The sequence below is a fragment of the Podarcis vaucheri genome (genome assembly GCF_965113315.1).
Source record: "Podarcis vaucheri genome assembly, chromosome: 2".
Taxonomy (NCBI): domain Eukaryota; kingdom Metazoa; phylum Chordata; class Lepidosauria; order Squamata; family Lacertidae; genus Podarcis; species Podarcis vaucheri.
This window is the reverse complement of record NC_138760.1, coordinates 22,365,174-22,387,992: the sequence shown is the minus strand read 5'-3', so window position 1 is coordinate 22,387,992 and position 22,819 is coordinate 22,365,174. Positions and strand designations below refer to the sequence as shown.

At 45.0% G+C, this 22,819-nt stretch overlaps 1 long non-coding RNA gene across 1 annotated transcript in view; it reads left to right on the top strand.

The window, feature by feature from the left end:
- LOC309526641 overlaps positions 1–22,819 on the top strand; it is a 173,693-nt gene that overhangs the window by 77,305 nt on the left and 73,569 nt on the right. Inside the window, exon 2 of the long non-coding RNA XR_014216772.1 lies at positions 20,842–20,967. This is a non-coding gene — a long non-coding RNA (uncharacterized lncRNA). The remainder of the gene's footprint in view (positions 1–20,841; positions 20,968–22,819) is intronic.

The following is a 22,819-nucleotide window of genomic DNA, read 5'->3' as shown; positions in this document are numbered from 1 at the left end:
GGGAACCAGGGGGAGGAAGGCAATGGAAAATATGAAACTTCTGTGATTTAATGTTGTGATTCTATTTTTAAAAGTTCCATAAAAATATTGATTTAAGCACATGCAACCAAAACGTTGGACCTATGATGATCGAATCACATCAACACAATCAGATAAAACAGCCTAAGATATGACAAAAGGCATAAAAGGTAAAGGTAAAGGTAAAGGAGCCCTGGACGGTTCAGTCCAGTCAAAGGCGACTACGGGGTTGCGGCACTCATATCACTTTCAGGCCAAGGGAGCCGGTGTTTGTCCACAGACAGCTTTCCGGGTGATGTGGCCAGCATGACTAAACAGCTTCTGGGGCAACGGGGTGCCATGATGGAAACCAGAGCACATGGAAATGTTGTTTACCTTCCCACCGCAGCGGTACCTATTTATCTACTTGCACTGGCGTGCTTTTGAACCGCTAGGTTGGCAGGAGCTGGGACAGGGCAACGGGAGCTCACCCCGTCGTGGGGATTCGAACCTCCAACCTTCTGATTGGCAAGCCCAAGAAGCTCAGCGCCACCCATGTCTATGTTACAAACCTCTGTGTTACAAACCTATATCTATGTTACAAACCTATGTCAGTTCTATATCATCTTAGGTCACAACCAAAGTGTTATTTTAAAGCATTCTTGCACGACTTTGAACAACCATGGCTTCCCCCAAAAGAATTCTGGTAACTGCAGTTTGCTAACTTGCTGACAGTTGTTAGGAGAACTCTCAAGAACCTGCAATTTCTAGCTCCCTTTACAAACAAAGTTCCCAGGATCATTTGGGTGGTGTAAGATTTTAAGAAATGACTGGAACAAAGAATTGGAGGTTTCTATATTACCTAGACAGTGGGAAAGTGTTTTACCTTTTGTAGCAAAGGCGTCTATGGCTGTTAAACTATAACTTATACAACAGAAAATAATATTTAGAATTTACTGGACTCCATTACTGTTATATAGAAAAGGACAGTCAAAGGCAGCATGATGTTGGAGATGCAATAAGGATCATGCTTCTTTGAAATGCCTGTTTTTACAACGTCCTTCGCTTCCTAAGTTTTGGGAGAAAGTTTTAGATTGCAAAAACATGACCGTGCAGAAAAAAGTTTAAATTTTCAGAGGAAAACATTCCTTTGAATTATGTACCAACTATATGGAAATTGGGACATGGGTGGCACTGTGGGTTAAACCACAGAGCCTAGGACTTGCCGATCAGAAGGTCGGCGGTTTGAATCCCCGCGACGGGGTGAGCTCCCGTTGCTCAGTCCCTGCTCCTGCCAACCTAGCAGTTCAAAAGCACGTCAAAGTGCAAGTAGATAAATAGGTACCGCTCCGGCGGGAAGGTAAATGGCGTTTCCATGCACTTCTCTGGTTCGCCAGAAGCGGCTTAGTCATGCTGGCCACATCAACCAGAAGCTGTACGCCAGCTCCCTCAGCCGATAAAGCGAGATGAGCGCTGCAACCCCAGAGTCAGCCAAAGACTGGACCTAATGGTCAGGGGTCCCTTTACCTTTATATGTGTTGGAAGCTGCCCAGAGTGGCTTATTTATTTTTTATTTATTATTATTATTATTATTATTATTATTATTATTATTATTATTATTTCCTGTCCAAAAATCCTGGGAATGGTGACTTGTTTGATGCAGGTGTTAGAATCCTCTGTTGGAGATCCATAGCACTCACTGGCTTCCAGAGAACGTAAAATCTTCACCTTCTGCCTTCTGCAGATGACATCTCTCCTAAAAAGCATCAGAAACAGGCCACCAACTGCTGGTGTAGCTTATTTGCTATCTGAGATACTACAGGCAAAAGTTACTCAACTCCTGTTTTGTAAACATGACTATAACTCTTCAACTTCCATGAGTGGGAAGCAATAGGAGGATCTGAAAGATCTGAATTTGGCAGCTTTAGATTTCAGTAGGGGAAGGGCTCAGTGAGATGGAGGGAGATTCTCCACAAATTTAATGTCTACTGCTGGATAAATTCAAAGTAACATTAAAAAAAGAGGGAAGGAAGGAAACACAAACAACCTTATATATTTTTTTAAAAGGACAGCCTTAGAATAAGTATAGCATGCCTATCATGTTATCAGCACAGTGCAATCACCGTTTGTGTAAAGCAATATGATTTGTGTCTTTGGCATGCATACCTAATAGCGAGTCTCATTTAATTATTCCCTCTATTTCTTACGTTCTAGTTGTGCATGTCATTACTTATACTGTATAGCCAAAATGGCACTAGAAGACTTGGCAGACCTATGAAACGAAAAGGATGTTTAAGATAACCTTTGTCAAAAGCCCAGAAGCCTTTTTATTAGGCATTACGGGTCAAGACTTGCCGAAAGAGAAGAAGAAAATCTTCATGTATGGTACAACGGCGGCTAGGATACTGCTAGCCCAAAAGTGGAAAAGCGATGAAATACCAACCAAAGAAGAATAGCAAGACAAACTTACGGACTATGCCGAAATGTCCAAACTGACTGAGAGATTAAGAGATAGAGACAACAGAGACTTTAAAAAGGAGTGGGAACCATTTATGATGTATCTACAGAAACAAAGAAATGAACTCACTAGCAGGATTTGACTAAACACTTACAATTAACAAACAGAATATAGAAAGGACTCAATTTAGAGAATATGATATTAAGGTATAATCAAAAAGCAGGAGAAATTAATATGCAACAAACCAGAGGAGAAAGTTGAGGGAAGTCCATCATTCATTTTACATATCCTAAATCCCTGCATATTTTACAAAAACTATACCATTCACTGGACCTAACAGTCAGGGGTACCTTTACCTTTTATACCATTCAGTATTCCCTTATTGCATCCATCAAAACTTATTTACACTGTTGAATTTATCTTAATGCTACCAGCGTTTTCGGTTGTGCACAATTATTTCCCATATATTCAATAAACATTTTCCAATCTTCTTTAAACGTTTGTTCTTCTTGCTCTCTTATTCTATGTGTTAAGTCTGCAAGTTGTGCATATTCTGTCAACTTAAGTTGCCATTCTTCATTGGTTGGGACCTCGCTAGTTTTCCATTTGGGGGCTACCAAAACACGGGCCGCAGTAGTGGTATACATAAATACCCTTTTATGACATCTGGGAATTTCAGTCTGAATTATCCTCAACAGAAAGGACTCCATTTTTTTGGGGGGGGGGATTACTCTTAAACATTTTTTACATTGTGGATCATTTCCCAATACCCTTTTACCAGTCCATATCATTATCATTTTTGTTATTATTACATTTATTTCCCATCTTTCCTCCAAGGATCACATGGTTTTCTTCTTCCTTATTTTATCCTCACAACAATCCTTTGAGGTAGGCTAAGCTGAGAGACTGTGACTTGCCCAAAGTCACCCACTGAGTTTCATGGCTGGGCAAAGATTTGAACCCTGGTCTCCCACGTCCCAGTCCAACACTAACCCAGGCATAGGCAAAGCTGGCCCTCCTGATGTTTTTGAGACTACAATTCCCATCACCCCTGACCACTGGTCCTGTTAGCTAGGGATGATGGGAGTTGTAGTCCCAAAACATCTGGAGGGCCGAGTTTGCCTATGCCTGCTCTAACCACTATACTGCTCTGGGTCTCATAGTAGGTTGAAGAATTCCAGGCTGGTCATTAGCAAAACAGTCTCAGCCATGCTGGCGGGCTGTGCTAACCACCTTGTAGAAACCCTGCCATAAAAGTTGATTATGTTCTTCAGCTGTGTCACGATTAGACCAGCAGACGCGACAGTGTCAATAAATCACAATTTAATCTATAGCATGAGCAACTGTAATACGTGGCACAGGTGAAGGACAAAATGAAAACTGCATTATTAAGACTACAACCCAATCCACAGATACAAGACCCATTAAAATCGGTGGGACTTACTTCTGAGTAAACATCCTAGCGATTGCACTTCATATGCCTTGGCTTGGCGTTGTTGGCGAGATTTCAGGCATTTCCAAGAGAAATGTATATTTCAGAGTCTGCTTGGTGTTTGGAGTGCATTTTCCTTTTTAAAGGAAACTGAATACAAATTAAAATCAATGAAGTATTTTCAAAGGACATTAAAATTCTATTCCCAGCCTACATCTGACTGCGTTACTTATTTATTGATTTGGTTTCCTCCCCACATACTCCCAATCCCATATCTCAGGGCAGAGGACAATTGCACAGTAAAAAGCTGGAGATAAAATAGGACAATATGAAACTAAAGAGAATGAATAGGATCCTAAAGACCTGATTTTTGAATGGGGCATGGTGCTTTCCTGCCTACCGTACTTCCTGGTGCATATCCCTGGACTCTCCCTGCTCTCAACTATTCATAATGGTTGAGGGACCCTCAGGATCAAGGGACTGAACCTGAGGTGGGGGACGGACAGACTATGGACACATCCTTTAAGCCCTTCTGCTGTTGCAAGCCACTTTGGGGGTCTTTTTCTTAATAAATAATTTTTATTTGATTTTACAACTGTAAAGTTATAACAATACCAAATACATGCTCATATTTACAGATTTCTCTGAATCTCTAGATTTCCCACTTATCCCCTCCACGCATCCTATTGTCAACATTGTCAACCGCACATTATTTCATCTTCCATATTTTAAATCTCTCCATATTATCCATAGTACAGTGGTTCCTCGGGTTACAGACGCTTCAGGTTACAGACTCCGCTAACCCAGAAATAGTGCTTCAGGTTAAGAACTTTGCTTCAGGATGAGAACAGAAATCGTGCTCCGGCGGCGCGGCGGCAGCAGGAGGCCCCATTAGCTAAAGTGGTGTTTCAGGTTAAGAACGAACCTCCGGAACGAATTAAGTACTTAACCCAAGGTACCACTGTATTTGTTACATTCCAAGTGTGATTAGAATCCTGCTCATGTTTGCATTTGTTTACAGTCGTCTCCTAAATAAATGATAAATCTTTACCATTCTTTCTTGAAGTTTTTGTCTTCTTGGTTCCTGAGCCTTCCTGTCAGTTTTGCCATTCCGGCATAGTCCAACAGTTTAATTTGCCATTCTTCTATGGTAGGGACTTTATCTACTTTCCATCTCTGGGCTAGTAGCATCTGTGCAACAGTAATTGCATACATGAAAAGCCTTTTGTGCTACTTTGGGATCTCAATACCTACAATTCCTAATAACAAAGCTTCTGGTTTCTTTATAAAAGTTGTTTTAAACATTTTCTTTCATATCATTATATATCTTTTCCCAGAATGCTTTTGTTACCTTACACATCCACCACATATGATAGAACATGGGTAGGCAAGCTAAGGCGCAGGGGCCAGATCCGGCCCAATCGCCTTCTAAATCTGGCCCGCAGACAGTCCGGGAATCAGCATGTTTTTACATGAGTAGAATGTGTGCTTTTATTTAAAATGCATCTCTGGGTTATTTGTGGGGCATAGGAATTCATTCATATATTTTTTTTCAAAATATAGTCCGGGCCCCACAAGGTCTGAGGGACAGTGGACCGGCCCCCTACTGAAAAAGTTTGCTGACCCCTGTGATAGAAGGTTCCTTCTTCTTCTTTACATTTCCAACAAATACTTGTACTTGTCTTATACAGTGGTACCTCGGGTTAAGAACTTAATTCGTTCTGGAGATCCGTTCTTAACTTGAAACTGTTCTTAACCTGAGGTACCACTTTAGCTAATGGGGCCTTCTGTCACCCCCACAAGATTTCTGTTCTCATCCTGAAGCAAAGTTCTTAACCCGAGGTACTATTTCTGGGTTAGCGGAGTCTGTAACCTGAAGCGTCTGTAACCTAAAGCGTCTGTAACCCAAGGTACCGCTGTACATTTTTGCTAACAAAGGTAAAGGTAAAGGTACCCCTGCCCGAGCGGGCCAGTCTTGACAGACTCTGGGGTTTGTGCGCCCATCTCACATCTATTGGCCGGGGGCCAGCGCTGTCCGGAGACACTTCCGGGTCACGTGGCCAGCGTGACAAAGCTGCATCTGGCGAGCCAGCGCAGCACACGGAACGCCGTTTACCTTCCCGCTGGTAAGCGGTACCTATTTATCTACTTGCACCCGGGGGTGCTTTCGAACTGCTAGGTTGGCAGGCGCTGGGACTGAGCAGCGGGAGCGCACCCCGCCGCGGGGATTCGAACTGCCGACCTTTCGATCGGCAAGCCCTAGGCGCTGAGGCTTTAACCCACAGCGCCACCCGCGTCCCCTTTTTGCTAACTTACTAGGAGTCAAATACCACCGATACATCATCTTCATACAATTTTCTCTCAGCGTACAACATGCTGAAAATTTTAAATCAGTTTTGGGGTCTGAACCCAATAACACCAGCACACGCGTAAAATGGCAACCTCCCACGCTCTGTAATTACTGTGTAGGAAAGCAGTGCAAGCTTTTTTGCTTCAATGCTCCACCACCCACTATATATATATTGTATGGCAGGGCCAGCCCACCCACGAGGCAAGGTGAGGCGACTGCCTCAGGCAGCAGGATCCACAGGGGCAGCAGATCCAGCCTCAAAAAATGCATTGCCCACCATTGCTGCCACAGTGCGAACAGCAGCTGCAGCACATTCCTTGGAAGCCTGATCTGCCACCTTCCTGGAAGTACCCCCTGCCCAATGTGCCTCCACAGAGGCTGCTGATCTTCTCCCACCTCCTGTTTCCAGACCCTCCAAGTGCCCCTATATTCCAGGGATAGTCCTGGATTTACAGAAGCCATCCAGGTTTCTGATTTGATCCCAGAATGTCCCGCTTTTCTTTTGGACGTCCCTATTTTCATTGGCGAAATGTTGGAGAGTATACAGTTACATGACCCCCCAGCCCAAGGAGATAAGTAGCTATACAGCCTTTAGAATACATCTGAAGGCAATCCTGTTTGGGGAAGTTTTTAATGTTTGATGTCTTATTATGTTTTTATATGTGTTGGAAGCCGCCCAGAGTGGCAGGGGCAACCCAGACAGATGGGTGGGGTATAAATAGCACCTTCTGGCAGCTCCCTCACTTCAAGAAGCACAATTCAAAATGTTGGTGCTGACCTTTAAAGCTCTGAATGGCCACGGTCCATTATACATGAAGGAGCTCCTCCACCCCCATCGTTCAGCCCAGACACTGAGGTCCAGCTCCAAGGGCCTCCTGGTGGTTCCCTCACTGCGAGAAGTGAAGTTACAGGGAACCAGGCAGAGGAACTTCTCAGTAGTGGCACCTGCCCTGTGGAACGCCCTCCCATCAGATGTCAAGGAAATAAACAACTTTTAGAAGACATCTGAAGGCAGCCCTGTTTAGGGAAGTTTTTTTATGTCTGATGTTTATTTGTAGTTTTAATATTTTGTTGGAAGCTGCCCAGAGTTGCTGGGGAAACCCAGCCAGATGGGCGGGGTATAAAATTATTATTATTATTATTATTATTATTAAGAAAAATGTCGGAGGGCATGTGTTTCTAATGAAGATATTCTCTCTTCTTCCCTGGCATGGCAGGGGGGTGTTTCATGGTTGACCTCAGGAGCCAAATGTCTTGGGTCAGCCCTGAGATATGGTGAAGTTCCAGAACTGAAGCAAGCCTATCATATCATATTTTTTTTTGTACTACTTAAACCTCCCTATTGTTCTGAGAGCTGACCAAGCTGTGCCAGCCACATCCTTTTGGGGGGCGGCAGTGCAACATTAATGACACAGGACGCTCAGGAAACGTCTCTTTATGAGGCCAATTATTAAGAGATGATTCCCTGATGATGTAGAAAATCATTCCGGAAAGCTTGGTATGTGAAAGCCATGGCCTTTGGGAAGGTGACTCATCCTCCCCACATCCATCAATACCAGCTAATGGTGATGGCTGATCTAAGCCAGGGTAGCCAATGGTCAGAAGTGTTCAGAGTTGTCCTGTGGAGAGCACTGCATTGCAATACCATTGATCTTAGGTGTAGGGTTGGGAGCAGAAGACTGCAGTTTTGAAGAAGAGAGAAAGACCACAGAGTCGGGCCAAGAGCTTGCTGATCGTTGAACGTCAACGGAGGATGCTCCATTAAGGCAAATGGGACACTGCCTCCTCCCTGCAACCCCAGTTTGCCATCAGCCAGCTCCCCCTGCCTGCATTGCTGTCCAGGGGGCAGCTATGGCTGTCAGCTTGGTCTCAGCTTTGTCCCTGTAGAATTTAGCAGAAGGAAGAAGAAACGAGAAGTCGATGGCTTCATTGGTCATTGACTCCAGCTCCATCTGCTGTTGGCTTCTTTGCTTTCTGCCATACCAGTTGCAACAGGCACCAGCCACCTCTGTTGAAAGCATCTTAAGCTGCTGGGTGATTCTGTTTCCTCCATGATGTGGGTGCTTCTGTACCCCCATGGTGTGGGACTGTCAGGGGCTGGTCTGGATCGGAAGATTGGGAAATGCAGTCACAGGGAGATCAGCTCCTAACAGAAGAGGAAGGGGAATATCCCCCCCTCCCTGCTTCCAGTGTTTCCAGAAGCAGAGAGATAGGCAAACACAGAAGCTGCACATTTGAGAGAGGAGCTACCCAGCTATTAGATAGTAGCTAAGCAACCAGAAGGGAGGGAGCAGCTGAGGGAGCACTCTCATCAGTTGAGAGTGGGGGGGAGGATCCGATCCCCTACCTCCCCCCAAACTCTGAGGTCTGAGCGTGTCAGAGAACAAAGGAGACGCGGGGGGGAGGGACTTCCTGTTGGTGCACTTCTTGCTGAGGAAGTGAGGAGGAGTCATAGAATCATAGAATCATAGAGTTGGAAGAGACCACAAGGGCCATCGAGTCCAACCCCCTGCCAAGCAGGAAACACCATCAGAGCACTCCTGACATATGGTTGTCAAGCCTCTGCTTAAAGACCTCCAAAGAAGGAGACTCCACCACACTCCTTGGCAGTCAGAGTAGGCAACTGATATCCTGGCAGAGGGTTGTCTGTTTGTGCTTGTAACATAATGCTGTAATAAAAGGACTATAAATCTACCAAATGTTTGTTAATTCTTATCGGTGAGCTACCAGAAGGGAGAGGGGAACTCCCGTACTTGCCAGGGACAGTGGGTCTGCCATCTGCTGGGAGTGCTAATTCTGTTCCCACCCACCTCTTTCCTACTTGTACATTTGTAAATAAATCAGACATTGCGGAATGCCATAAATCTCCAGGGATCTCACCTCGGAAAGGAAGCAAAACTTGAGTAGCACCACCTCAATGTTCAAAGCACACCATCCCACCCAGCATGGTCAATGGTCAAGGATGCTAGGAGTTTGAGTCCAGTGACATCTGGAGGGCCAAAGGTTCTCCCTCTCTGCTATAAGGGATGGCCATGGTACACCTGAAGGAGTGTTTCCACTCCCATGTTCACCCCAGACACTGAAGTCCACCTCTGAGGGTCTTCTGGTGGTTCCCTCACTGCAAGAAGCGAAGTCACAGGAACCAGGCAGAGGGCACCCTCCCTGTGGAATGCCCTCCCATCAGATGTCAAGGAGATAAGTAGCTATACAGCCTTTAGAAGACAACTGAAGGCAGTCCTGTTTGGGGAAGTTTTTAATGTTTGATGTCTTATTGTGTTTTTATATGTGTTGGAAGCTGCCCAGAGTGGGGTATTATTATTATTATTATTATTATTATTATTATTATTATTAGCCTGTACTTAATGAATAATGCTTTTTCTGTGCAACATGTGGAGATCTGTTGTGTGTCAGCCTCCCTGTCTCACCAGATGAAAATGGGAGAGTACTGCTGTCAAAACAAGGTTGGTTTATAATTACAGTGTGTTTTGGATGATTGCTGCCTGAACATGTCATAGGAATACAGTTCTGTGTGACTGTGGTCTGCAGCCATCTCATTGCTGCCATATCTCAACACTGAGGTTTTTTTTAAAAAATAGTAACATTATGGTTTGCTAAGGTAGTAATGAGCAATATGACAAAGAGTAATGACAAAACTGCTCACCAACAAAAGTCATGTTAATTACTAATGGTGTCAGACTTGAGAATGTGACCTGTTTCTTTGTTTTATCTTCCTGAATATTAAGGGACTGCCTTTTCATAAACCGGGCAATGGCCTGCCTGTCTCAGGACTATGTGGCTGCTTCCTGTTGTCCAGGATCTCATGAAGAATGTGGAGTGGCCCTACCAGTAGGCAGGGTGAAGCAACCTGCCTCAGGTGGCAGATTTGGCCAGTTATCTTGTCTTTGTGTGATACTTTTACTGCTATGGGGGCTCCACTTGGATTTGCTGCCTCAGGCACCAACATGTCTTGAGTCATTTCTCGGGAGAGACATTTCCCTTACCCTTACCCTCCAACATTTCTTCAATGAAAATAGGGGCACCCTATTATTATTATTATTATTATTATTATTATTATTATTATTATTGTTGTTGTTGTTGTTATTATTATTATTATTTTATTACACAGTCATACCTCTTGTTACGTCCACTTCATGTTACGTTCTTTCAGGATATGTCCCGTGGCCACCCGGAAGTACCAGAAAGGGTTACTTCCGGATTTCGCTGCTCACGCATGCGCAGATGTGCAAAATGACATAACACGCATGCACAGAAGCGGCAAATAGCGACCCATGCACACGGAGACGCGGGTTGCGTTCTGCTCAGGTTGCGAACAGGGCTCTGGAACGGATCCCGTTCGCAACTAGAGGTACCACTGTACAGAGTTGCCTTCAGATACCTTCTAAAAGTTGTACAGTGGTACCTCGGGTTAAGCATTTAATTTGGGGAGTAGGAGAACCATGTACACCACATTGAACTCCTTGGAAGATGAAGGTGGTCTAGATGTAATGAATAAAATAAAATCTGGCAGGGTGGGGCAGTATTGCCATCCCCACACTCCAAATGGGCAGCTGAGATTGAGAAAATAGTCACTTGCCTTTAGTTCATGGCAGAAGTACTGTACAAATAGGGCTGCCATATGTCTGGGGAATTTCCAGAAGGCAGTGGTTTGTCCTGGATCTTCAGCAAGTAAACCTAAACTTTGGGGCTCAACAACATTTGGGGTATCCTGCTTTTCACTTTTTGAAATATGGCAACCCTAGAAAGATGCCTGATTCCAGAGCTCAATTACTATGGCATATCAAATCTCTATAAAAGTACTGCCCCCCATGCCACATTTTGTGCATATGCGCACGCACACACACAAACAAACAAACAAACAAACAAACAAACAAACAATGTGTGTCAAAGTAAAACTACTAAATAGATCAATGCATAGATATACAGTCATACCTCGGGTTACAGATGCTTTGTTACAGATGCTTTGGGTGGTGCGATTTTGGGTTGTGCACTGCGCTGAACCTGGAAGTACCGGAACAGGTTACTTCCTGGTTTCGGTGCATGCGCAGAAGTGCTAAATCGTGCTTTGTGCATCCGCAGAAGCGCCGAATTGCAACCAGCATGTGCACAGGCGCCGCGGGTTGCGGATGCTGCGGGTTGCAAATGTGCTTCCCACACAAATCATGTTTGCAACCCGAGCGTTCACTGTGTGTGTGTGTGTGTATATATATATATATATATATATATATATATATATATATACACACACACATACACATACACACACACATCATATATACATATGGGAAGCGGGTGGCACTGTGGGCTAAACCACAGAGCCTAGGACTTGCCGATCAGAAGGTCGGCGGTTTGAATCCCCGCAACGGGGTGAGCTCCCGTTGCTCAGTCCCTGCTCCTACCAACCTAGCAGTTCGAAAGCACGTCAAAGTGCAAGTAGATAAATAGGTACCGCTCCAGCGGAAAGGTAAATGGAGTTTCCGTGCGCTGCTCTGGTTCGCCAGAAGCGGCTTAGTCATGTTGGCCACATGACCCGGAAGCTGTATGGCGGCTCCCTCGGCCAATAAAGCGAGATGAGTGCCAAAACCCCAGAGTCAGTCACGACTGGACCTAATGGTCAGGGGTCCCTTTACCTAATATATGCATATATACCTATATATATATTCTCTGGTTTCAATATTCTAGACCTCCTGGTTGCAACCCTGTGGTTCTATGGACAGTTTGCGAATGCACAAGCCTCCCTTTCAGTTCTGCTGGAAAGAACTGCTTCACGTGCACTGAGAGCACAAAAGAAGAATGGGGAATTCAGCCTATTTTTAGCCCGGGATCACAGCCTTTCCCGTTGAGAAATAAAGGCACTGTCTCCTACTGCAGCCTTGGCAGAGCAACCCTTGCAAGGCTGATGTATTTCATGACACAGTGACTCCATCTGCTGGTTAACCTGAAACACAGGATGCAGAAATGTATGAGACATGCACCACAATATTTATTACATCCCACTCTTCTGGCAGGAAGCTCTGCGTGGCTTACTGGGTGTTGCCGTGTACAGACATGCATATTTATATTTACAGCCTTTGAGATCACAAAGAGTCCAGCAGATACAGGAAGGAATCAGTGCCACCAAAGTCTATTGTGCTCTCCCTCTCAGCAACGACTTGTGTATGGTTCCTAGGCTCTGCCTGGGTTCCTCTCTTCTTAGAATCATAGAATCATAGAGCTGGAAGAGACCACAAGGCCCATCGAGTCCAACCCCCTGCCAAGCAGGAAACACAATCAGAGCACTCCTGACATATGGTTGTCAAGCCTCTGCTTAAAGACCTCCAAAGTAGGAGACTCCACCACACTCCTTGGCAGCAAATTCCACTGTCGAACAGCTCTTACTGTCAGGAAGTTCTTCCTAATGTTTAGGTGGAATCTTCTTTCTTGTAGTTTGAATCCATTGCTCCGTGTCCGCTTCTCTGGAGCAGCAGAAAACAACCTTTCTCCCTCCTCTATGTGACATCCTTTTATATATTTGAACATGGCTATCATATCACCCCTTAACCTCCTCTTCTCCAGGCTAAACATGCCCAGCTCCCTTAGCCGTTCCTCATAAGGCATCGTTTCCAGGCCTTTGACCATTTTGGTTGCCCTCCTCTGGACACGTTCCAGTTTGTCAGTGTCCTTCTTGAATTGCTTCAGCCCTAGCTCTGAATTTATTATGATCCATTTATATAAAGCCATCAATAGTTATGATGTCTCTTGGGAGAGCTCCGAAAGCAAACGGAGAAGAATCCTGTCCCATAGAAGTTAAACTTGGACAGCGTAAATGACACCAGAGGAAAGGGAAGGAAAGGCCGCGTGGGCCACCTCCATCATTCAGCCTAGACATTGAGGTCCACCTCTGAGGGCCTTCTGGCGTTTCCCTCACTGTGACAAGTGAAGTTACAGGGAACTAGGCAGAGAGCCTTCTCGGTAGTGGAACACCCTCCCATCAGATGTCAAGGAGATAAAGAAGTATACAACTTTTAGAAGACACGTGAAGTCATCCCTGTATCAGGAAGTTCTTAATGTTTGATTTTTTATCATGTTTTCATATGTGTTGGAAGCTTCCCAGAGTGGCTGGAGCAACCCAGCCCAGATGGGCAGAGTACAATTATTATTATTATTATTATTATTATTATTATTATTATTATCATCATCATCATCATCATCATCATCACCACCACATGGCTGGAGAACCTTGCCACACTCACACAACCCTCTCTATCCCCAATCCAGACAAGCAAAAGGCATATTCAGAATCTGACACAAAGGGGAGACATTCTTGCTGTAAAGAAAGGATGTAATTTGCCATTGCTCGCAGCCACTAGCTGGACATGAAATTGCAGTCATGATGAATGCAGGTTTGGTAACAACCTGCTGACAACTGTGATTAAGGGCTGCTGTTGACTTTGATGAGACCCTTGAAAGATAAATTCCCAGTGGAATAACCCATGTGTGTACAAACACAATAATCAGGTTAGCGGTTGTATATCAGTGTTTAATGTCTACATCTTAAAATACCCTATACAACCACAACAATTTTGCATATGTGCTGGATTCCCCAAAGTATGAAAGATATAATCATTTTTATAATAAATTATTCAAACTGATAATTAAGCTTATTATATAGATTGTTATTATAGATCTCCTGCTCTTCCTTTATCTTCCATTTGAGTTTTTCATAAACTATATTTCACCTGGAATTTCTCTGTCTTCTATCCATATGCAAGATTTTAAGAGATCCAGTGATGACAGAAGAAAGCTCAAAGCTCAAACCATGACCACATCTTACTTGAGACTCAGCTACATTAGTAAATAAATAGCGTTTTGAATGTGTTATAAACACACAACACCAGATGGTGCTGGAGAGCAAAAAAAAAATTCTTTGCAATTTTACATAGGGTTTTCTTCTTTTGTTACAATGATTTAATTTCTGACTTTTTAAATAGCATTTCCCCCCCGTGTGTGGATCCACCCTCAGTGTCTTATTATAATGACCCACAACTCTCACACATCTTTCTCCTTCTGCATCACTTTGCCAGAAGCCAACAGGAAAGAGGAAGGAATATTTTAGTAGAACATTTAACTTCGACTTTGAGGAAAAACCAGCTTAAATGCCTTTCCTTCTCCTATGAATTTCTCCATGCAAGAAATGAAGAAATGTGCCTTACAGACCACTGGTCCATTTAGCTCAGTAAAGGAGGGAAACAGGTGGCGCTGTAGTCTAAACCACTGAGCCTCTTGGACTTGCCGATCGGAAGGTTGGCGGTTCGAATCCCCTCAATGGGGTGAGCTCCCATTGCTCTGTCCCAGCTCCTGCCAACCTAGCAGTTCAAAAGCACACCAGTGCAAGTAGATAAATAGGTACCACTGTGGCAGGAAGGTAAACGGTGCTTCCATGTACTCTGGTTTCCGCCACAGTGTCCCGTTGCACCAGAAGTGGTTTAGTCATGCTGGCCACATGACCTGGAAAGCTGTCTGTGGACAAACAGTGGCTCCCTCGTCCTGAAAGCAAGATGAGCGCCACAACCCCATAGTCGCCTTTGACTGGACTTAACCGTCCAGGGGTCCTTTTCCATTTTTATTTTTTATTTTACCTTGAAGAAGAAGAAGAGTTTGGATTTGATATCCCGCCTTTCACTCCCTTGAAGGAGTCTCAAAGCGGCTAACATTCTCCTTTCCCTTCCTCCCTCACAACAAACACTCTGTGAGGTGAGTGGGGCTGAGAGACTTCACAGAAGTGTGACTGGCCCAAGGTCACCCAGCAGTTGCATGTGGAGGAGCGGAGACGCGAACCCGGTTCCCCAGATTACGAGACTACCGCTCTTAACCACTACACCACACTGGCTCTACCTTAGCTCAGTATTGTCTCTACCAGGCATGTGGAACTTGCAGCCCTCCAGAGGTGTTGGGCCTGCAACTCCCCTCAGCACCAGCCAGCTTAATCCACATTGTCAGTGGCCCTGCAGGATTTAGGCAGGTGTCTTTCTGAGCAGTGCCCAGACGTGCCAGGTAGACCTTTGGCTTATAAACCCACCTGTTTCCTGACCAAGCAGCAGCCCTCCCACATTTCTTTAGCAAGACATGTGTGCCTTTCAACATCACCTGCTATCCTCCCAATCCCCACTTTTCACCTCAGATCTATATTTGCGGGTCTAGCAATCAACACAACTCGCACAGCATGAATGTCAGCTCCCATGTGGCTCCCCCTCTGTCATCCTTCTGGAGGAAAGCTAAAGAAAGACCTTTCTTTTCCATTGCACTTTTCAAAGCAGTGTCTGCTGAAACAAGTTTTCCTCTCTGCTCTCTTCTTTATCGGGTTTTTCTTTTGTTTCGGAGGGGCATTAACTGTTTCGTAACACGGCGCTTTCTTAGCTTCTTGTCTAGGATTGCTTTTCCTTGGGGGCAATTTTCTGGGGATGAATTCTGCTGGTGGGCAGTGCTAGTCTCTATCCATCGCTTTCTTTCTCTCTCCCCCCCCCATTCTCTTCTCACTGTTTTCCTCCTTCCCTTGCCACCCACTTAAAATCATAATAATTTATCATAATTTATTATTTATACCCCACCCATCTGGTTGGGTTTCCCTAGCCACTCTGGGCGGCTCCCAACAGATTATTAAGAACACAATAAAACATCAAACATTAAAAACTTCCCTAAACAGGACTGCCTTCAGATGTCTTCTAAAAGTCAGATAGTTGTTTATTTCCTTCACATCTGAAGGGAGGGCGTTCCACAGGGCGGGCGCCACTACTGAGATGGCCCTCTGCCTGGTTCCCTGTATCCCCACTTCTCTCAGTAAGGGAACCGCCAGAAGGCCCTCGGAGCTGGACTTCAGTGTCCAGGCTGAACAATGGGGGTGGAGACACTCCTTCAGGGATACTGGGCCGAGGCCGTTTAGGGCTTCAAAGGTCAGCACCAACACTTGAATTGTGCTTGGAAACGTAACTGGAGCCACTGGTCTTTAGGGACCAGTGTTATGTGGTCTTGGCGGCCACTCCCAGTCATCAGTCTGGCTGCTGCATTCTGGATTAGTTGTAGTTTCCAGGTCACCTTCAAAGGTAGCCCCACGTAGAGCACATTGCAGTAATCCAAGCAGGAGATAAATAGAGCATGCACCACTCTGGTGAGACAGTCTGCGGGCAGGTAGGGTCTCAGCCTGCATACTAGATGGAGCTGGTAGACAGCCGCCCTGGACACAGAATTGACCTGCACCTCCATGCACAGCTGTGAGTCCAAAGTGACTCCCAGGCACAGGAGTCTTCAGGGCGCTCTCCTCCTGTGGAGGCTTGGGAAGGAAGCTGCATGCCCACCAGCCATATGGTTGACGGGGTGCAGCTGGCGGGCATGCAGGGAAAGGAGAGGCTGCCGTGCAGCTCCCCCACTCACTGGGCTCCCTTGAGAGGCCGGCACCCTGGCACAACGCACCACTAAGCCCAATGGGAAAGATGGCTCCTTGTACGCCTCCTTCTGGCGACTCCTGCAGCCAAACTGGTGTCTAATGTATTTCTCTGTTTTCCTTTGGATCACATCAGCAAAGGCTGAGAGGAGAGTCTTCTTCTCTGGGCAGCCAGGGACCTCCATACACGCTGCCCAGGTTTGTGTCCAAGGGGGGTCACTTTGGTGCTGCCAATACAGCCGTTTGACTTCACCCCCAGAAGCGCACTCCATTATCTCTCAAGACAGACAGGTGCAAACTATAAAGGACTAGCACACAGCCAGGTAACAGCGCAGATTTAGGGAGGGGGAGAAAGCTTTTCCTGACAGTGACAGGGATGGGAGAGCTTGTCTGCTTAGTGTTTGCCATTATATTGGCCATTATATTGGCCATTATATTGGCCATTATATTATATTATATTGCTTGCCAGTTATTTATTGATTGGGCCTGTAGAGCAATTCTGTGGAATCTGCCCTGATCCATTGGATGTAGTTTCTGTCTATAGAAATGTCACAAGATAAGGAAGTGTGTGTGTTTATAGAATTCCCTCCCCTTGTGTAGGGAAATTTTCTAGTCCTGCATATTAGCAGAGGAGTGAAATTGAATTAGAGCAGCTTGCAGACAGCCTCATTCCTAGTCAATGTCACATGGGAGAGTCCTGCAAAGAGGAAGAGAGAGCCTTACACTCCCCTCCTCCAGTCTTACACACACACCCCCCCCCACATATGGGTAACCATCAGGGGTGCACACCACCCACAAGATTCAATTTGTATCTATATCTGTAGCTTCAGGGAAGCACTCCAATCTGTTTCAGAGCCTCTCTGTGCCTCTGCAATTTGACTCATTATATGGGGCCAAATTAGATCTTTTAAAAGCAAAGCTCTGTTTTCTCCCTATTCGCTCTAAGGAGGAATCTAAAAAGAACTATCACTTTTATTTCCCTTTGCACTTTCCACTGCTGTGGATAAAATGTGAAGGCACAGCAAGCCTCCGCAGGGCACAACATCCAGCTTTAGCATACCAACAGCAGAATAAAAGGTAAAGGGACCCAGTTGTGGGTCCAGTCGTGGCCGACTCTGGGGCTGCAGCGCTCATCTCGCTTTATTGGCCGAGGGAGCCGGCGTACAGCTTCCGGGTCATGTGGCCAGCATGACTAAGCCGCTTCTGGCGAACCAGAGCAGCGCACAGAAGCGCCGTTTACCTTCCTGCCAGAGTGGTACCTATTTATCTACTTGCACTTTGAGGTGCTTTCAAACTGCTAGGTTGGCAGGAGCAGGGACCGAGCAACGGGAGCTCACCCTGTTGCGGGGATTCGAACCGCCGACCCGCCGATCGGCAAGTCCTAGGCTCTGTGGTTTAACCCACAGCACCACCCGCGTCCCAACAGCAGAATATATATATATATATATTTACTCCAAGTTGATAGTAAATTATCTCACAAGTTTGCGTTGCTCTAGTCAACTCTGTAGACGGTCAACATACTAACATTGGAATGAATCTCACTGCTTCTTGCAACTCTCCCATACCCCCCCCCAAAACCCCCCCAGAGAATTTGGTATAGTGTTGACATCATCATTACTCATTCAAGCTTCACCCCTTAGCCTTCAGTGCCCTCGCCAGGCATGGGTTACAAAGCTTGAATCCTATGCTTATGTAACACATATTCAAATCACAGTGGCCACAACACTGCACACTGTTAGTTTGGATAGCTCAGTTGGTTAGAATGTGGTGCTGATGACGCCAAGGTTGCAGGTTCAATCCCCGTATGGGACAGCTGCACATTCCTGCATTGCAGGGGGCTGGACTAGATGACCGTTGGGGTCCCTTCCAACCCTACAATTCTATGAAATCAAATCTTGTCTAGATGATACAACCAAACTACACAAGTCCTTGGAGGAAGTTTTACAGCTTCTCCTGTGCTGAGGTGTATTACAGGGTAGTGATATTATTTGGCTACTGTGATCCTATATTAGTCGACATGGGAGTAAGCCCCACTGAATCAAACGAGGCTTACTTCCAAGTAGAACTGCACTGCGAGCCTCCTTAAAAGCAACCGGGCTACCTTGAAATGGATGAAACTGCCTGTCTATCTGCTTTTCTCCAGTGATTTTGTTCTCTCCCCCCCCCCATCTGAGAAGCAAACCTGGCTTCTCTAATACCCCAGAGGTGCTACGAGATTGGCCAACTCATTAACTAATTGCCTCGCAAGCCGCTTTGATATTCCTGAGTGAAAGGAGCTGACACCGGAGTTCAAAGTATTATAGCCCTCATTTTCAAACAAATTAGCAAGAAGAGCCTTCATCGTGCTTAATCCTTCAGTCCATATCCATCTGCCCACGGAAAGCAATGAACACCCCCCCCCCAAAAAAAAAATCACCTCAAAATGAAACTGGAACAGCCGGTGCCAGTGCTGATGACAAAGGACAGACAGTTGCATGGAAATAATCTCCTTTTTCCAAGGGGGAATGGCTTTTGAAAATAGAATCTGGGGGTGTATAAATATATTCTCTCTCCCCCCCGCGCCCCAAGGGGGCTGCATTTACAGCCTCCTGCCTTCATTGAAAGTCTGTTTCAGTTCTCTTTCTTTCTCATTATCCCTGCGCTGCAAAGACAAGATCAGCAGAATCTCTCAGCAGGTCATTAGACAGATGCTGGTTCAGGTCTATACTGGCAGCTGAACTCTGACAAACAGCTAAAGAGGCCTGGATCAAATCCCTTCTGCATAATCTCCATTAGCTCCTTATGCTTCCAGGACAGCGATGTAGATTTCTTTTGGCTGCTTTGGGGGACTCGGCCTCAGCGGCCACAAAGACAACCCCGGCGAGTGTCTTCTGTGCGATGTTCCTGGAATGTGCATGCTCCTAGGATGATTATATATGTACACACACACACACACACACACACACACACACACACACACACACACTATTAAAAGCAACACATGCACTAATTAATTTTCAAAAAGCCATAGCATCCCTCCTTCCCCGCAAAGCGAGAAAAAATATTTCTGCTTATCTGGCCAGCAGAGTGCAGTGTTGTTTAAGCAATCCAGAAACCCACCTGCGTCATGTATTTTGACTGGTGGGGCTCATTGAAAAAAGAGAGCTGCTAGTATTAAAGGAACTTAGTCCGTGTTGGTGGACTGTATCCTTAAACAGCACAGAACAACCCCAGTGGAACAAGCCTTAAAATTCCAAACAGGTCCTCCTAGGAAGATCAAACTTCATTGGGTTTGGTTCTTGGTTCCTGAGCTTTCCGGTCAATTTTGCCATTTCGACATAGTCCAACAGATTAATTTGCCATTCTTCTCTGGTAGAGACTTTATCTTCTTTCCATCTCTCTCTCCCATCTTTTTCTAGTGCAGGGATGAGGGACCTGTGAATTCCCTTTCCCCATCGAACCTGCAGGAGCCATTTCCTTCTTGCATCTTGAAAAAGCATCAAGTGATTTATTTTATTGAGATAGCAGCAGGAGAGGGAAGGATGAAGCCTTCCCTCCTAGCATACTGTGTGGCTCCAAGTGAAAATCACGTTCCGGTGCCTTTGCCATGACCTGATCATCAGCAATGCATGTCATGTCACACGTCATTAGACCATGAGGTTGGAAACCCCGAGTTTGTACCGTGTCACTTCAAACTGCAGGGGTGGAGAGCCTCACAACCAAAGGCTCTTCCAGGCATCCAACAGGAGCTTGTGATTATTTATTTTAGCACTTCATTCCGCTAAATTAGCTAGCATTAGGTCAATGTGGTGGAAAGCAGATGTAAAAATCACATGCTGTCAGAAGCAACTCGGAAACAAAATAAATTCGGCAGCGCTAAAGAGCCCACCAACTCTCCCTCAGCCTAACTTATCTCATAGGGTTGCTCTGAGGACAGAATAGAGGCAAGGGGAGAATCACAGACTCATAGAATTGTAGAGTTGGGAGGGACCCCAAGGGTCATCTAGTCCAACCCCCTGCAATACAGGAATCTTTTGCCGAACATGGGGCTTGAACCCACAACCCTGGAATCATGAGTCTCATCCTCTACCGACTGAGCTATCATGTATGCGACATCCTGGCTGGAGAAGTGATAGGATAATACAGTGGTAACCTTGGGTTACAGACGCTTCAGGTTACAGACGCTTCAGGTTACAGACTCCGCTAACCCAGAAACAGTACCTCGGGTTAAGAACTTTGCTTCAGGATGAGAACAGAAATCGTGCTCCGGCAGCGGGAGGCCCCATTAGCTAAAGTGGTGCTTCAGGTTAAGAACAGTTTCAGGTTAAGAACGGACCTCTGGAATGAATTAAGTACTTAACCTAAGGTACCATTGTGTGTGTGTGTGTATTGAAATATACTCGGAGTCGAGAGTGGATTTCATGCTCTTTATTCAGCTCATAGTGGTGAGGAGGAATGGAAGTTCCCCCACAATATCTGCTTTATATACGTTATTTACACATTGGGCTGCACATGATTGGCTAATTCCGGGATTCTCCTGTAGGCCAATCAGGTTGTAGATTCACTTCCACCTGGAGCTGGATTGGATTTTGGATCCAATTCAACTCAGTAGTATATATATATGTGTGTGTGTGTGTGTCTTCATAATCATAAGGACTAGATACTTAGCTTTTACAAAATAAGTGGAAACGGAATTCTGTACTGAGTACCACATTCTAACACTTTTCCTCAGAGTCAAAGCAGGTGGCCAATTCATAGGTTTCTGGGTGGGAGTTGATCACAGTGATGGTTTGCCAAGTGTGTCTTTGTGTCTTCCTCTTAGCACATTTCTCCCTTTCATTCTGAGTTCAAGCATATTCAAAGCCCATGACACCTTTGGTCAAGGCTGTTCTCCAATTGGAGCACTCGCAGGCCAGTGTTTCCCAGTTGTTGGTGTTTATACTTAAAAAAAAGAAAAAAAGATTTGCTTTGAGAGAGAGTCTTTAAACCTCTTTTGTTGACCACCAGCATTACGCTTTCCATTTTTAAGTTCGGAATAGAGTAGTTCCTCTGTTAGTAATATATCAGGTGCCAATGAAAATGTATATACACATTCTCTATAAGCCAATGTTTCAAAGGAACCCTTACTGAGTCACTGAACAATTAGGACAAGAGAGGCGCATAGAACAACAGAGATGCCCAAATGTATTCAGAAGCACGTTCAGAGTTAAACTTTGAAAGCAGCTTTGATTAATTCCACTAAGAGGGTCCTGGAGGGAGGCCACTGGGCTGCATGTAGAGAGTCCCTCAAATTCCATATGGCGCGCATGTTACTCTTTGTTTATAAGACTGCTTTAATCTGCTTGCCAACACTGTTTTAAAAAGTCGATGATGAAAACCTCTCTCATATCCCCACCCCAACCGCCTCCAAATGCCCTCACCCTCACCTCCCTTGAACAGGCTTAAAGAGACGGTGCATTATTAATCGATACACATTTCATTCCCTGTTATGCTTGGCCACAGATGAGCTCTTCAGATAGACCTTGGCAGAGACAGTTTTACTGATGCATGATATAGCTACAAATATCTTTGCGGGTCTTGGGCTAACTCCTTCATCAAGCGCCTGACTTAAGAGAGCCTTGGAAGACTCACAAGAACCCGAAGAGACCACAATATCTTCTCAAATCCAGCAAGGGGCTTAATTTTTGTTATCTTCTCTTAAAAGGTGTGTGGAGGTCCAGCCTTTTCATTGAGACATCTGCAGACCTTGTCTGTAATATCACAGCATGACTTCCCCTAAAGGATTGTGGGAACTGTTGTTTGTTAAAGGTGCTGAGAGTTGTTCGGAGACCCCTATTCCCCTCACAGAGCTGCAATTTCTAGATTATTTATTCAGCCCACAAGAGAAAAAATATAGTTACATGTATCTTGTTTCCCCGTGGGAATTGAAAAAGAGTAATGGGAATTTTGAGCAGAAAATATATATGTTCTGAAGCTAAAAAGTTAAGTAGCTCTACATCCCATCATTCCTTCATTGAAACTTTCTACATAATTTTTATTAAATTTTCTGTTTTACAATTTAAAATACTCATTTTTAATGTCCTTAAAATATCATTGACTTTCCTTCTTCTCTTTCCATGGTTCATTTTCCATATCATAAATCCCTGCATATTTTACAAAGACTAAACC